We start from the raw sequence: 16,989 nt of genomic DNA on the forward strand, positions 1-16,989 counted from the left end.
TTGTTTTGCTTAGAGGACGTTTTCTGACTAAACCTGAACTATTACTTTTTTCTTCGTTCTTCCTCCGTCTCGTTGAACGCCTAAAAAGTAGCAAACAAAATAAGGGAAAGGTTTATAAATAGGTGGTCCTAATATATCATTTTTTTTTTTATTGTGATCTTGCTTTGATTCTGGATTGCATAGTCCTGTTTCTGCTATTGCATTCAACGCCTTGCAACAGTCTAGGGAGGAGATGCTCCCCAGGTTGGTCGTTGGTGATTGTGACGTGAAGAGATCTGCGTTCTAACCCACATTGCGTCACACTGGCCCTGCCACGCTCCGTTTCCCTAGCCTTGAGTACCTCATCTGCCAAAACGTAAGCGCTGCGTAATGGCGTTCTATTATTATTTAAACACGTGCAAAGTGCAACGTTCACCACCAGTGTGTGATCTCTTGATGCTAAGACAGCCAGATGGACAAGTAATGAAGTAGGCAATCGGAGGTGGAGAGTCTGGTCTTTTCAACTCTGTCAGAGAAAGAACAGGAGGTCACAAATGTTGCTGATTGGGGAGGGGTAGGAGCATCCTCCAAAGTACAGGTTCACAAAATGTGCAGCTCCAAGATCTGGCCTTTTAGTGGTGTGAGATGTGATGGGTACTTGAAATGACTTCTCCCCGAAGTCGGGAGTCAGTGCAGGGATATGGAGGTGGGATAGTCGTGGGAACACACTGATAATTCCCTTTTTTCTGCTTCCTCCCACCCATCCTTTAATGTTGTCACTGTTATTTCAAGAAGCAGCATCTGCAAGGACCTTTTAACTTGCTTAAGTTTAGAATTTTGCCCAGTGACCACACAGAACCTCTGGTTCTGCTTGGCATCCATTTGTTCTCCGTAATTCCCATGTTTTCCTCTTTGTTGCTTTTAGAAGATTCTCATTTCGTTATGTTTGACTGGACTCTTCCTGTAAGACACCCCCCTCTCCAGATTTTACCCCCTCATTCAAGTCTGGATCTGCAAAGAGGTTGGAATAATGTTTCTCCCTAATGATTGTGGTTCCTTGATATGTTTAAACCTCTTTTCTCAGTGTATCTAATGACATCCTGCAGCGTAAAGACTCGTTTAATAGGATCCCTGTTAAAATGCTTTCAGAACATTTGCATTCCTCTCAAACTCCCTTTTTGTTTTAAGCAAGTCTGCTTATTTCTCCAATAACCACGAGTAGACTTTAAACATATATCTGAACTTGACTGCTACTGGCATAATTAAAGCTATTGGTTGCTGTGGTTTTTGCGAAAAGGGGCGGAGGTGACAAGTCTCCAAGATGGCTGTATCTCTTTGGAGCTCTGCATGGAATCATGCCATGGGGGTCTCCTTGCCCGATTTAGGGAGAGAAGGTTCCAGGTCCATGATCAGAGGTCCCACTCCAACTCTGACTGAGTCGATAGTTTCAATCCAAGCCCATGTGCATTGGGAGCTGTGAGGGGTCAGAAATGAAAGCTGGACACTAAGTTGTCATGTTTTTGGTTAGACATGGATTGGGAAAATGCCTCTCTGGATCTATTCTAAAGAGGAACTTCCCTACCTTGAAACCAAAAAGTAAGGATCTGTCTGCGTCAGGATTTCAGTAACTGAAAAGCCATCCTTGCGTCCACAACATCCTATCCTGACCCTCCCACTATAAACAACATAACGAAGGGGTGCAAGGAAATGTTCTCCAAGGTAAAGACCCATGTATTCTGAGGGTGGTCCCCTTCTCCTGGATTCTTAAATAGGATGGCAAAAATGTCTCTTTAGCTAACGGTTCCTCTGTGTCTTCCCTGGACTCACAAAGTTCTTGTTTAGGCAATGCGTTCTGTAACGGTCTTTCTGTAGAATTGCTTGTAACTTTGCAGATCGCCTGGTATACTCCACTGCCAGGAATGTTTATATGCAGTTACAGCTATCTGGTGTACTGGCCTTCCAGGCCTTCTTATGTGTTTCACTGTTGTTTGGCTACAGCACAATAGCATATTCCGTGAGGTGCTTGGTATTTCGGTCTATGGTAACATTTGCTCAAACATTTCCCCCCACATTGGCATCTCATGCATCTGTACTTGATTGGGGTTTGCCTTTGTACTTTGCCTTGTCTGCATTCAAACATTCTTCTTATTGGGTGTTGAATTTATATGTTGCCTTGACTGCATTTAAACAAACTTCTGGTATTTTCTGCATCAGCAATTTTGTACCGTTCAAATGTGTTGCCGCGCTTGTCAGAACGCCCTGGGATTCCCCAACTGCTTTGGGCAGACTCGCTGGTTCCATCCAGCATCTAGGATTCTGCTTGCGCCTCCTGCAGTGTGGTTCCTTCACCCGCTTTCCACTTTGGAGTGTGTGCAGATGTTGTTCTAGCATCCTGTGCGGCTCCACGGTCACACGTTGGCTTTCCTTTTCAGCCCAGACTGGAAAAACGATGTATCTCCGAGCAGCCCAACATCCAAGGGCTCCAGCGAAGCTCCCAGTGCTGCCACGGCCCTTCTTGCTCGCATGCAGCACTTCTCCTCCTGTCCCGGCAACCTTTGCCATTCCACCACACCTGTCTGTGCGCCTCACGTTCATAATCCTCAGCATGGCGTTCAACGTCTTCTCCTGCATTGCTTGTTTCAGTTGTGTGGTCACCATCTTTAAATGTCCCTCCCACTGAAGACTTAGAAAAACCAACGACTCTGCATGTCGTACCTCGAGTTCCTGTCACTTTGCACAAACTCCCTCATCCTCCACCTTGTCTCAGTACCTGGGTGGTTATGGGAGTTATTAGATGGTTTTTCACATAAAGGTACTTCAGAAATAAAATGTGCTGTGTGAGTTGTGGGTACTTGGGTCAAAGGTGGGGGCCTGACCAGAGTAGTTCCTGACTTCCTCTACAAAGGGGAACCGTTAGCTGACAATAGACCATGAAGGTCTTGGATGTCAGAGGGTCTTACTCATGGGAAAGGGGGGGAATACTCTACCTCATCCAATGAAGTCATGACATTTCCCTGGAGGCTGTCTCCTCCCATGTGATTCTCCCTCATATAGCCGCCCCCAGGGCAGGATCAGGTAGCCGCTGCCGTCCATCCTGCCACATGAGAGGAGGTTCCCACTGGGGAATCTGTGATGACTCAATTGAATTCATCACAGAGCCTTGACAATTACGTTTTCCCCTCGCCTGTCATGAGTGAGGCGGCCATTATCATGGCAGCCTAATATGCAAGACCTTTTCACTGAGAACTTAGAAGATGGCGTGAGAGTGCTCTTGGGTAAGCTGATTGGCAACCTCTCCATTTAATTTTTAGAGGACATGGGGAAGAGAAGCTTGACACAGTGTGAGTGCCTACAGCCACTTCTGTCCCTGGTTTTACTGTCCACAGGCTTATCAGTTAGCCTGACCAATGTGGGCCTTGTACCTAAGTGGGAATCATGAAGCATGCATTGTCTATTTGACCATTATGTGGTAGAAAGTCTGAGATCCTATATGTTCTGACGTGACCATCTCCACCATAAAGGTGGCAAGGTTGGTTGGGCGGTATTTTGTGCAATGCTCCGGTAGGAGTGTTCATTTTCTTTTCCTTCTGTATGGCATTAGTTCCGCTCTTTGATTAACTGGGGAAGTATGCCTATGTGCAGATTTAGCAGGGTTTATTGCTGTGCAATATTTTTTGTCGCCTGTCGTGGTTTTATCAGGAAAGTCTGCAAATATTTGATATGGATGTGGGATTTATTGCTATGCAATATTTTTTATTTTGTTGTCTGTGAAAGGTTTGCATAAAACTGTAACAGTCAAATAAATAAAGTCAAGAAAAGGCAGAGCTTAAATGGGCGAGCAGTGTCACACCAGTTTCCCAAATGGTACTGCGCCATGTTCAGATGTGTGCCAGCTGATGTAGTGGGAGGGGGAGCAACATGTTTTGCGGGAGCAACAGCATGGCAGATGATTGTGCGATGGGCCTCTTGATGGGGAAAATACACACGGTTCCAATTGATGGCTTCTGGGAGCTATTTACCACCTGCTTCTTGACTAGAAGACAATGGGTAGTTTGGCAGAGAGTGCCACTAGAATCTACTTTTCACGCCCAAGGCCATCTGATGCCAAACAGAGCTTGTGGTTTTAATCTGCGTGTTTGGGAACATGCGCAGATGGGCCTTTAGAAGCCTCGGGAATGTGCTCAAAACATGATCACGCATACGCATATGTCTTTAAATACTCTCCGTAAAAAGATGATCATACAAAAAACTCAAAAGTGACAATGGCAGGAATACTGGAATCATTGTGCTCCAAGGATATGGGGACAAAAATGGGAAAGAAGGCAAAAGAAGTACGGTCTATGGAATATAGGTCGGCCGGACGTGACTTTCGTAACTTTAAGCAATGTGCTAATAACTCATTAGTCCTGATGGAGGGGGAAATGCGAAGGATTTGAGGACTTCAGATATAATTAACATGGGATTAACGGCAGACGTTGAACGAGATGATGGAAAAGGATACTTGAAGACCTCTCTACGAGATCCCGTATACTTTTTCCGAAACTACAATCTTTGTGAAAAAGGCACTCGGGCTCAATGTGAGGGGAAAATAAGCAGATTCCAAGTGAACTGGTACAATGTTGGCAGTTTTAAAGTAAAGTAAGTGGTCTTATATGGTGTCCGGTCAAAGGGTCGACTACAAAGGGTCGAATGGTCAAAGGATCGACGCCAAAGGACCGAAAACAAAAGGATCGAATTTTTTTTTTAATTACATTTTTTTTGGGGGATTTTTGTTTAGGGAAAAACGGGGGTTAGGGGGGACCCCCCCCAAAAAAAATGTAAAAAAAACCCCCACATTTTTTCAATCCTTTTTGTTTTCGGTCCTTTGGTGTTGACCCTTTGACCATTCGATCCTTTAGTTGTCGATCCTTTGACCTATAACCGTCTTAAATGGCACCCTTGCTGCAAGTCGCTCTGTACAAGAAGACTGCTGGATGTAGGGGTGTATTCGTCAGATAGTAAGGATGGTAGATGATGGTATCGATTCTACTCTTGTCTCGGGGGGGCACTGTTAATAATAAATTGGGGGGAAAGTTCATGGGCTTAGAACCCTTTGTTAGCTCACAGCATGAGATCCATCTTCAAAAGTGTGAATGTAGAAATGTTCACTCCATACAAGAGCTAGTTGATTATATATTAGTATTCCCTTGATGAATGTCCTAGCAATTTAAGCATTGTGAACAGAAACATGTTTGGTGTATAGGGCTCACGGAGATTGCCATATGTAAAAGACGGATTTTGCCATAAATGATTAGGAACACAATTTAGTTACATTTCAAGTTCTTTCGACTTTATTAATGACTTAATAAGATGTATTTGTCGAACTATAAAAAATAAAACGTGTTCATAAAAATGAGACATTTCTTAATGAATATGTTTGCATGGGAGTTGTATGATGGTTTGATGTACTTCTACCTATGGCATAAAATTGGTGTCAATTTTAAAATTGGCATTAAACGCAACAAAATTTCAAAGCAGTGCATTTATGGTGGGTAAACTGTCTAGTCTCTAGACAGAGACACACATATTTTGCATACACATTTTATATAAATTAAAATAAACTGATGAAATATTTTGTAAATAAAATCAGACTGAACTCGCCCTGCAGGAGGGTGTGACCCCAAGGGCACTAGCAAGAATGTACAAATTACTAGATAAAGCACAAGTTGTGGACAGACTCTCATAAAAAGACAACTGGGAGAGGGCTTTGGGCACCCCTTTACGGAAGAGGAGTGGGAGCAAATCTGGAGGAGGGCACAAAAAACATTCAAGTGCACTGCCAGAGACAGCGTACAAAATATGCAGCAGGTGGTATCTAACCCCACACAGGCTCCAAAAAATGAATCCCTCCTACTCTCCTGACTGCTGGAGGCAATGCGGAAGCAGGGGGGACTTGTATCACATGTGGTGGGCCTGCGCTAGAGCCGCGACGTACTGGAAAGAAGTCTTAGGACACATAAAAGAAATTACAGGGAGACAACACCCATATGAACCAAAGGTAATATTACTGGGAACCGAAGTAGAAGGAATATATGCAGCAACAGGTAACGATGCTACCCTCACCACCCAATTATTAATGACGGCAAGGATGATCCTGGACCAAGGTTGGAAAAACCCAGAAGGTCCCATAATAGCGTGCTGGTGGGTCAAAATATGGAACATACTCGCAATGGAGAAAGTGGGAGCCCTGAGAGAGGGCAAGCATCAGAAATTCTTGGCAATATGGGACCCATTCTTAAACTTCGTCAAAGAAAGGGAGGGTCAATATTACAAACCAAGACTAATGAGAGCAATTCTAAACTGAAGCTCCTCGGACAGGAGAGGGAAGAAAGACTCTATAAATAGGGCCAATGTGACCTGAAGAGCGAACAAGCCACAGCCAACAATAACCAATGACGCTGAAGTCAGAACCATACCAGGTAAGGGGGGAGGGAGACGGGCGGGGGTAAATTATGTTATTACTAAGGTTGCATTTCAAGAATCAAACACACAACCACAAATCACAATCGCAAATCTCTGCTTATGTTGTGTTGGAATTGAGTATGTGATACTAATCAACACCACTGAGCTGTCAATGATATGCAACTGTGATTGTGTGCGGAAAATGAAAATAAAGTTTTGAAAAAAGAAAATCCGAATTGGAAGTCTGCCAATGAGTGTGGAAAGCTAGAGTGGAGCGATAGGCTTATTAACCAAGAAGAGGGGAAGGTGTTGTTCTATAGTTTGAACTCTAAAATGGCTGTTGTGTAGCAGCCTTCTGCCTGCAGTGGGTTGTTGCCCTTGCGTGAGTGTTCAAGGGCTGAGTGCACATTGCTTCGACCTGTCCTGAGATTTTGGGTTGATGGGACAGTCTTCAGCGCCATGGCCTTGGCCGTCTGATCAGAGATGTGTATTCAGTTTTTTGGTTTCAGGTGGTAACCTGGGCGTGTCCATCTTAATGCCTTGAGGTTAAGTGATATCCTTTTGTTGGTTATGTGGTTGGTTAAGAATTGCAGGCCTGACTTATCGAGTATAACTGATATGAACTTGAGCACGGGTGATCATATCTATTGGGTCTGAGTTTGGATCTTGGTGGCTCTTGTTATTGACGTATGAAACATAAAGGCAGGTTTTCAGACACAAATGTTGGCGGTATATCACAGAATATTTGGTTTTGTCTTTAATTGCCTCTCACTACTGAACAAGTGCTCCGCGGTGAGGTCTTAATGATTATTCACGAGGATGGCCTTTTTTATTTTCCTTCAGAGCAGTCGCGGGATATATTGTTGTTACGGTATCTTGGCAGTGTTTCGTTCCTCTTACGATTGTAGTTGATTGTTGTCGATCCAGACGTCAAGGCTGCCCGTAGTTCTCTAATGCCACAGGATGACTCCATGCTCTTAGGGACATGATGAACAAAATGTGGAACTCCTTTCAGTAGATTGACTTCAAAGCACTGACTGGAATCTAAAGTATTTGAAATGCGCAATATTGCCATTATATTGTCCCTGTATCGCGAGTAACTTGGACTAACATTGGGAGCTTTTTTTAACACACATTAAATGTTCCGTTTTCAAGATAACAGCCCTTTTGTTATTTGTTTCATAAGTAGACTTCCCCCAAAGAATGGCTCTTCGAAGAAATGCCTGACTTAAATTGGTTCCCGTTGCAATTAACCTCCTGCTTCTTCACTCAACACTTTTTCTCATAAGTCTTTGCTCTTCTGGTTAACGTGTAATCTTTTCTCTGAAACCATACATTCCCATCTAGGCTGGCTTCCTTGCATCACACGACAAATACCTTCACTTTCATTTTTGTTATGTCAAGTTTACTAATTGAGATTTGATTTCAAGAGTTGTCTGTGGACACATAGTACTGGCGTATAAATTAAAAGATTGTGTGATTGGGAGTTTACATTTTTGCAATGTTCAGCATACTGCATATTTGTAAGGAGCCATTAGAGTGGCGTGGGGAGTTACACTGGGGCCACCTTTTTAATTGAGGCAAGATGAGTCTGTGTTCTTTGATATCTATATTTTTCCTTCACAGGCTTTAAGAAAGAAACAACTCTGATTGCAGCAGGTAAACACCCTGCAAGCACCTTCCTCTCTCTGGCTCCATGTAACCTCCCAATCCCTATTCTACCTGTCCCCTTCCTCGGTCTGCCTTCATCATCCTCTTTGGTTGCGCTTCAGTTGACTTCATCATCATCCTCACTGCTTGCAATTGATCATGCCATTGTCTTTCTCGAAGTCCATACGACGTCATGATTTGAAATGTAAATGTAAAATGGTTGCTAATACAGGATTCTCGGTTTTCCACCGTTTAAACAAGAATCGTCATGGCTGCAATCTGCACGGGCACAGAAGGGGTACACAACCTTCTTGACGAGATAAGGCTGTATTAAACAACCTCGACCAGTTAGGCGCCCGTCACATCATTGCAGGCATTCTGGCACCCCAGACCGCAACTGTGAATGATCCTCTACGTGCTAGATTACACCAGGTCCAGACGAAGCAGACCCACTTGGACTCAATGCATTGCAGGGTTAGAAATTGCTGGGAGATATTTAGCTCCTGCTTCCAGTCAAGGAGAGCCTGGTTAGCTTTAAAGCAACATCTACCAGGAGCTACATCTGCCTTACAAAGATACACATATGACATTAACTTTTCGTGTTTGAGAATGTGAATAAAAAAATGGGGCACATCAAGTACACATTGAAATATTCAATGAGCAAAATGTTGAGGTTTGCATCACCTCTAGAAGTTAGTTTTGCGCTGCTCTGACTACTGGCTCCTGCCTACTGGTTGATACCTGACACCCAGGAAGGAGCTGGATTTGGCTCTTGCTCGTTGAATCTTAAATTTGAGCCCTGCATTGTGAGAAGATATGTGTTAAAGCACAGTCAACTGTACCTTATAAAATAGTGTAAATCCCCATTGGACTCCTGCGGCCCTATATATGGTCACACAACTTGTAGCCCTCCATCTCACCGTTTCCCAAATACCCGTTTGTTCCCCCCACCGCCTCCTTCATTTGTACAATGATATTTTGCTGCCTGTCCATCCCCCTTTTATTTTATTTATTTATTGACTGTTTATAAAGTGCCTTTACAAAATATGGTGTTTCAAGGCGCCACACATTTTTTCCTTGGTAAATATATTTGATGTCTAACCTGATTTAAATATGTCACCCTTTCTCAAATCACTTTTTTTTGATGTATTTTATTATTATTCAGCTCACAGAACAACATTTTTACACATTCCACATGGAAAAGGGAAAAACAAAACCATCATACTTTCCAAGACCAAGCTAAAAGCGACGTACTCCCCACACAATTCCCCCAAACATAAGTGGGCGGTGGAACCTTAGGGCCCCCGGTTCTGCAACATTCATAAAATCTCCTTCAAGAATGTAATCATATAAAAAAAATACAGACCTCAGTATTGACATTCATGAATATAATCCACAATTCTTCTGCATTCACATTGCCACATTGGCAGGTGCACTGGCCACAGGAGTCTGAAGGGAAGGATAAGGGGAGCTATGGGAGAGCATCTTAGAGGCGGGGGCTAGAGGAGTAAGGAACCTGTATGCCAGTTGGACCCAGATCAGGACAGAGCCGCATCAGGGGAGACTACGCAAGCCGAGCGCATCAATTCAGGATAGAGACGCAAACTAACCAACCCTACTAACAAATTTCCCTTTCTGCATACACCTCTCAAACTCTAAACCAAACACAACCAAAAAATTCAGCACAACAAACCGCACAAACTTCACTACATCGCAACAACAAAACAAAAACACACATAGCCTTGCACAACAGTACACAACGACTACCAGCCGCAAATACCCCAGGCCCAGCCAACGGACCCACCGGGCTGAGGCTGCCAACAGCACATCACTGCTCTCTTGCACTTTTCCTGCTTCCTCCCACTAACTCAACCTCCCCTCCTCTTTCAGAGCGCCAGGGGACCACTCCGGTGGTGATAGTGCCCGGTACAAATGTCCTTTAACATTAACCATACCAGTAGACCTAAGAGCTGGTAGTCTTTGCCTATAGAGATTCTTCACTGTCTCAATACTGGGTCTACCACACAGGCACCACACCCTCTAGTTTCTATTGTATTGTTGCCAGGCCCCTGTGACTTCTCGAGTTCTCACTGCATTAAATTTGGTCTTGAGGTACTCTCAGACACAGTAGTTTACCAAGCAATGGTCAAGGTAGCTTGGTTCACCAGCCGAGAGCTGATGTAAATGTAAAAGAGTGCCGTAGATGATTTAGTTGCATGATCCACTGCCGTTTGTCCCCTTCCCTGTGTGAATAGTAATTCCTTTATAACCTTCCTAAAACTGGGAAGAATCAAAGACAGTGGGTTCACGCTGGACTGCATCCGCCAATAGTCTGCAGTCCTTTTAATTTGGCTAAGTAGCTTTTGTTCATTAGACCACTTCTGGACATAAGAGTAGCATACAAAACCCCATTAAGTGAACCGCAAGACGCATTCGCTAACCTCCAATACATACAGAGGCAACTCAAATTCATTTTCGACTTCATAGGATGCATACTACACTCCAAATAAATGACCTCAACCGTTGTGTAAGATGGCAGCCTTAAAAAGTCTCTGCAGAGTAGTATGTTCCAGTTTGGACAGCATAGCCTGCTTCCCCTGGCCCCATGGCCTTGAGCATCTTAACCACGTGCAGCTTTCTCATAAGCCCCACAGAGTAGCCACCTCCCCTTTGGGAAAATGATCGAACTGCACCAGATTACTGGGCAGTTTTGACCTGTAGCTCTTCCACGTGAGTCGTACCGCTAAGTTTAACATCAAGCCACATCCCCAGATATTTATTAAGTCGAGACAGTTTCAATCCCTTCCCCATTAAGGGACCACTGATGATGTTTCGACTTTTTGTACCTAGGTGTAGAGACAGTAATTTTCGTTTTAGAGGTGTTAATTATCAGAGAGGTAAAAACAGCATAAGCCATGAGCAAGTTCAGTGTTGTGTGCAAGCCATGAGGAGTAAGATCGAATAAGAACAAGTCAACTGCATACGCCAACCATTGAAGGGGTGAATCACCTAATTTGGGCGTCAGTGAGTTGGAGTTCTCAATAGGCCCCGCAAGGTCTGATAAGTACAGATTGAACAGCGTGAGTCCAAGAGAGCACCCCTGCTTCAGACCCTTTCGGTTGCAATCCAACCTGTCATGGTGTCCATCTGATCTAGTCGTACTTGGACTTGTGTGCTATGAAGTTGGTCAATCCTCTTCAGCAGCCCTGGAGATATGGCCCAACTACTCAACTTCAGCCACTGCCTATTTCTATTGACGGCACTGAAGTTGATGTAGGCAACATGTACAGCCCGATTATGACTCTCCAAACTCGCCGGATAGTGATGACTAATGCAAGGACATTTATGGTGGTACTATAGCCTTTCCTGAAGCCAGTTTGATTGAGGGGTATGATGTTAAATTCCCCATTCCAGCTGTTAAGTTCCTCAAGAAGCACCCTGGTGAATATTTTTGCTGGAAACACCTAGCATGGCTAAGAGCCGGTAGTTGCGTGTGTCATTGCTGCAACCCTTCCTATAAACTGGAACAATGAAACTGTCCCTCCAAAAGGGAGGGAGGGAAGTTTTGTGTCACACTGATCCAACGGAACAGCCAATAGAGCCCCTCGGCCCGTTAGTACTACCTAGCTTAAGTAACTGATTACAAAACCCATAATCGGATGCTCTCCATGATTACTTGCCATAATAAGTTCTACAATGTAGGACATTTTTCAAACAAACATTCATGCGCAATGTTCTTGGGTGCACCATTGCCCAATGTTGCTTGTATATGGGAAACCTATGCTTTTTCGGGAACTCCCCACCCCCAAAACATTGCTCTGCCCTTCCTCGCCACCAACAATCCCCCAAAACTGTCTATGGTCATTATTGAAGGAACAGTACACCAGGTAGTCATTTTGCACAGTCCACCAAGAACCTATACCCCCTGAGCCAACGATTATATTAGGCCTTCTGAGTTTTTATTTTGTCGACCAAGTCCCTCGGCATAAGATCTGACTTAACTGTATTCCAGAGGTCCTTCCGAAGGAGCCTTTTCTTGTGTTTAACATCGTTATCATACTATGTCGGTGACGAATAGTAGGGCCAACAACATTCCTGGCAAAGCCACCGGCATTAACTGAGATACTGGCTTTGATTTTACTAACGAAATGCTCAAAATTCCGCATAGCAACAGAAACTGTATCAAAATCGGCAAACGGCTCAACGTTCACACTCTTGGCAATAAATAATCAGCAGATCACGTGCCACGGCCGAGGTCACACCCAACCTATTTGTATTCCAAGAAATACGATTACATGTGGGTTCACTAGCACAGTGCCCTGAGCTCCCAAGGTAGGTTGGTGACCCTTCAATTCAAAATTAACAACAATGGGATAGTAGCTACTCTCATGTCGTTTGTCGATGCAAATGTCTTCAATCATGGTTGGAGTCCTTGAAATGAAGACGTAGTCGATGATGCTGGCTGTGTTATTACCCGTCCTAGTGAATCGAGGTGGCTTATCTGAGGGGCGATCTCCATTTAGCATAAAGAAACCAGACTAGTACATCAAAGCTGCCCAGCCTAACCCAGGAGTACAGGACTTATCTAATCTTCAGATAAGTCTGAAATATACTCAGCTCCCTCTGTCAGGCCAAGCCAACTCCAGCACTGCCACCTACCTTCTCTGGTATCCGACCCATGAAGCGTGTGTCAGTTGAGGCTTTCGCCACCACTATCTCACCCCCTCCTCCCTTGGCTGACTCGCACCCTGGCACAGTCCTTTCCATGCTCCACGCCGCTATATCTGATACTCTTGATGTTCTTGCCCCTGTCATGAGGATCCGCTTGAAGCCCAAAGCCAAATACAACTCTTGGTACGACTCGGACCTCATCACCCTTAAACACAAGTACAGCGTGGCTGAGAGGAAATGGCGTGCTTCGGGTACATCCTCTGACAAACTGGCCTGCCGCCTGCTCCAAAGGTAATACAGACTCTCTGTCCGCACCAAGAAGAGAGCCCACATCCAAGCCCGTGTCTCTGCAGCATCTAACAATTCGGCCGAACTGTTTAAAATCTGCAAGGAGCTGCCCAATTCTGCTGTAGTCTCTATATCTCCTGTCCCATTCCCATTCTCTCTGCACGGCCCTTGCTTCTCATTTCATCTCTAAAACTCCTCTACTCCCTGCTCTTCCCCTGGACCTTCTTCAGCCACCTCTCCTCCCTCCTTCTCTGCCTTTCCCCTGTTCTCCCAGACGAGGTTTCTAGACAAGTCCGATCTATGAAAGTCTTGTAAAAACAGGTTCACCCCTGTTCCTCCAAAACCATCAAGGACCACATTGACACCCTGGCTCCTGCTCTGCCTGACTTCTGCAACCACTCCTTTGGCACTGGAGTCTTCCCTTCCCCCTTGAAGCACTCCCTTGTGCACCCTTTTGTTAAGAAACCCTGTGCCGACTCCTCCTGCCCGGCTAACTATCGCCCAATCTCCATCACTCCTTTCCTGGGCAAACTCCTAGAGAAGTTGGCCATCTACCAGCATAATATTCACACTGAATCTGTTGGTTGTCTCCATGACCATCAGTCTGGCTTCAGAGCTGCCAGAAGCATGGAAACTGCTCTTCTGAACATCCGTGAAGACCTGGTCTCCAACCTTGATTCAAACACCCCCTTTGTCCTCATCCTACTTGATCTCTCTTCTGCCTTTGATACGGTCAACCATGCCATCCTACTCAACATTCTCCGTGATAACCTGGGTATCACTGATCAGGCCCTGGCTTGGCTGACTTCTTTCCTCTCCGATCGAACCTCCCAGGTACAACTTGGGTCCTTCCTCTCCTCGATCGCTATCTTTTCCTGTGGTGTTCCCCAGGGGCCTAACCTCTCTCCCTGGCTGTTCAACCAATACCTAGCACTTCTGGGCCACCGGAATGCCGCTCCCTGCCCTAACTTTCAGTGCTATGCAGATGACACTCAACTAATTTTCAGGCTCGCTTCCGCCACATCTTATCCTTCTCTCATCTCTGACTGTCTGTCTGCTATCCAGGAGTGTTATGCCGCCAATGATCTTTGACTTAATGCCAGTAAGACCGAGATTCTCCTCATCGGCACACCTGCTCCCTCCTTTCCTGTCACCCTCTTGCCGGCCTCTCTTGGCACTCTTCCTGCTCCCACCTGTGAGGCTAAAAATCTCAAGGTCATCTTCGACCCCACACTTTCCTTCTCTCCTCACATCTCTGACGTCTCTAAGAAGTCACACTACCAACGGCACCTCTTCAAAGGTATTCTTCCTTTCCTCTCCTTCCCCCAGATGCTCACTGTCTCCAGAGCTCTGGTTCTTTCTAGGCTGGACTATTGCAACAGACTCGTTTCTAATTCTGCCTTCTTCTACTCTCCGCCCTCTGCAACTCACCCAGAACAGGACTGCGAGACTTGGCCTCAAGCCCAGGGATCGTATCTCTCCATGACTGAAATCTCTGCACTGGCTCCCAGTGGCTGCGATGATTGAGGTCAAAACCCTCTGCATTGTCCACAAGGCTTTCTGGGGTCTGATGCCTCAATACCTTCAACTCTCTCCTCCTAAATATCTTCCTTCTAGAGCTCTTTACTCATCTGCCTCAAACTCCCTCAGGGTCAGTCGCTCTTGCAGGCAACGAGTTGGTGATAGATCTCTTTCTTCTGTTGGGGCCTCCCTCTGGAACAGCCTCCGTGCCTCTCTGAAATTTGAGGTGAACCACCTCCGGTTCCAGAAGCACCTCAGGACCTTCCTCCTTGCTTCTGCTTTCTCTCCTCCTCTCCCCTGCTGATCTCCTGGCTGAAACTGGAACTGCACTGGCTACCCGGCTACCCTTCAGGCCCAGGTCCCCTCCCCGCCAGTTGCACACCTGCACTGCCCCTGGTAACCCTTGCACTCAGTGGGCCTCATTACGACTCTGGCGCTAATGGGTTAACGGCGCCATAAAATGCTGCGGTGCCGTTAACCCATTAGCACCTGATTACGAGGTCCCTTTGCGGGACCCGACCTTAACGGCTGGTCTACACCAGCCGTTATAGTAGGGACCCGCAAAGGGACCTTGGTGCTAAGTACGGTACCGCAATTTGCGGTACCGTACTTAGCGCCTTCCCCATTCCCATTGAGCCCTATGGGGCAAAAATAGGAATGGGGAAGGGCCATGGAGGAAGGGGGAATTACCGCCCCGCCAACCTTGTAATGGGGTGGTAATTCCCCCTTTCTCCATGGCGGAGTCGGTAAGTTACCGGCATGGACCATGGTGCTATTAGCACCATGGTTTTCCGCCTGGGTCGTAATGAGGCCCAGTGACTGTTTCTGTATCCCTACAGCCCCCTAGCAGCACTTGACACCTGATTTCTGCACTTTTTATTTATTGTCTTTACTGTTTTTATTTATTTTACTGTTATCCTATGTACTGCACTGCCCCCTCCTGTGCACTTTTCCCGTCCCCCATCCCCTGCATTTGCGCAATGTCACCTGGCCTAGTAAGATCGTTGTCTGTCTTCCCTCTGTTCCCCCTCCCTTGCCTTGTTGCGCCTTGAAACACTTGTTTATTGGTGCGTTATAAATACCATATCATATCATATTGTGATAAATCCAGCGGTTTCCTGGAGTTAGTCACTGGAGATCAGAATATGAGTATTGCCACCAATTATGTTAATCCGTAGACTCCATCTCCACGAGGATTTCACTATCTAGTGCTCTATAAGGAGGATCGTAAACATTAGCTACAACAAATTCCCTTGGACCCCCGTGGATTTGATAATTCGTAAGCAGTATTCTGCCCATCAAGATGTAATTTGAGACACTAGGAATCTCCACCAATTGCATCAGAGACTTTACACCCAGAATCAGTTCTTCCTTAAGTCTTACCCTGGGACCCTGTAAGGCAAGTTTATTAATAGTACACCAACCATCAATCACTATTGTCTCGGTGTGCCAGGTCTCCTGCAGGGCAATCACACTAAACAAGTCAATAAAGTCCAGCAGGCCATTCTGCTCAAACAAATTACATTTTTTGAACCTCTCTCTTCTCCTTACCTCGCTTTTAAGTCATTGGCACGCTCGATTCCTTCTGGATCTAGCTGTTTTCTCGTACGGAACTAAACAAGTCCGACTGGGAAGGTCCTCGTGGAATTCAATAATTTTCTGCTGTGAAGTAAACCCAAGGGTCTGCATGCTTCTCCCACACTACACTTTAGTACATGCATGCTTCCTCTGGTCATCTCGCACCACTGCTCCCACTTGAACTGGAATATGTTCTAGACTTTCTGCAGGCTTTCATGGTACGCTAGATATTCCCTCTCATCTGCATCTCTCCTATCTTAAATTCTCTGGGGAGTGTTGTATTTATTTTATTTGTGATTTTATATCATGCTCAGACCGCCATATGGCCGATTCATTGCGTGCGGCAAGCGATTGAGCAGGACTGAAACAGGAATTGCCTGTCAGCTACCCCGAGCATGTGCGTCTTTCAGACATTACCAATTTTCAGCCCCTGAGGTTCGAATCGAAGAGGAGTCGGGCGGGAGTTGCAAAAGGAAGGTGCCTTTTAAATGTTGAGTGTTGTACAGCTACTCTAATATAGAGACCTAGTGCTAAAGATCAATTTTACAGTAGACTGTAATATAATAAATGTAGAGAAGAAAAAGATTCAATTTACTCTCTATCTTTTACAAAAAAATGGTAGACAGTTTATTAATATTCATATAAAAAACCAGCACCGGTCTAATAAAATACAAGCAAGTTTGAAGGTACACCCTAAATTCAGTTCCTACTAAAACAGTACATAGTGCCATCTAAAACATATGCAAATTCAGTGCAGAGTCGACAATAAACGCATAAAAACACAATACATACAAAAAATGAATGATTCATGTAAAGCAGCTGATCTATTATGTGGCTTTAATAAAGAGCTAACGTGTTAAC

At 45.2% G+C, this 16,989-nt stretch overlaps 1 protein-coding gene across 3 annotated transcripts in view; it reads left to right on the forward strand.

Annotated features, from left to right (window-relative positions):
* The window catches only part of TRAF3 (TNF receptor associated factor 3), a 460,451-nt gene that overhangs the window by 127,391 nt on the left and 316,071 nt on the right, over nt 1-16,989 (forward strand). The window lies entirely within an intron of this gene.

The sequence above is a fragment of the Ambystoma mexicanum genome, chromosome 14 (genome assembly GCF_040938575.1).
Source record: "Ambystoma mexicanum isolate Mex_15411 chromosome 14, UKY_AmexF1_1, whole genome shotgun sequence".
Classification (NCBI taxonomy): Eukaryota; Metazoa; Chordata; class Amphibia; order Caudata; family Ambystomatidae; genus Ambystoma; species Ambystoma mexicanum.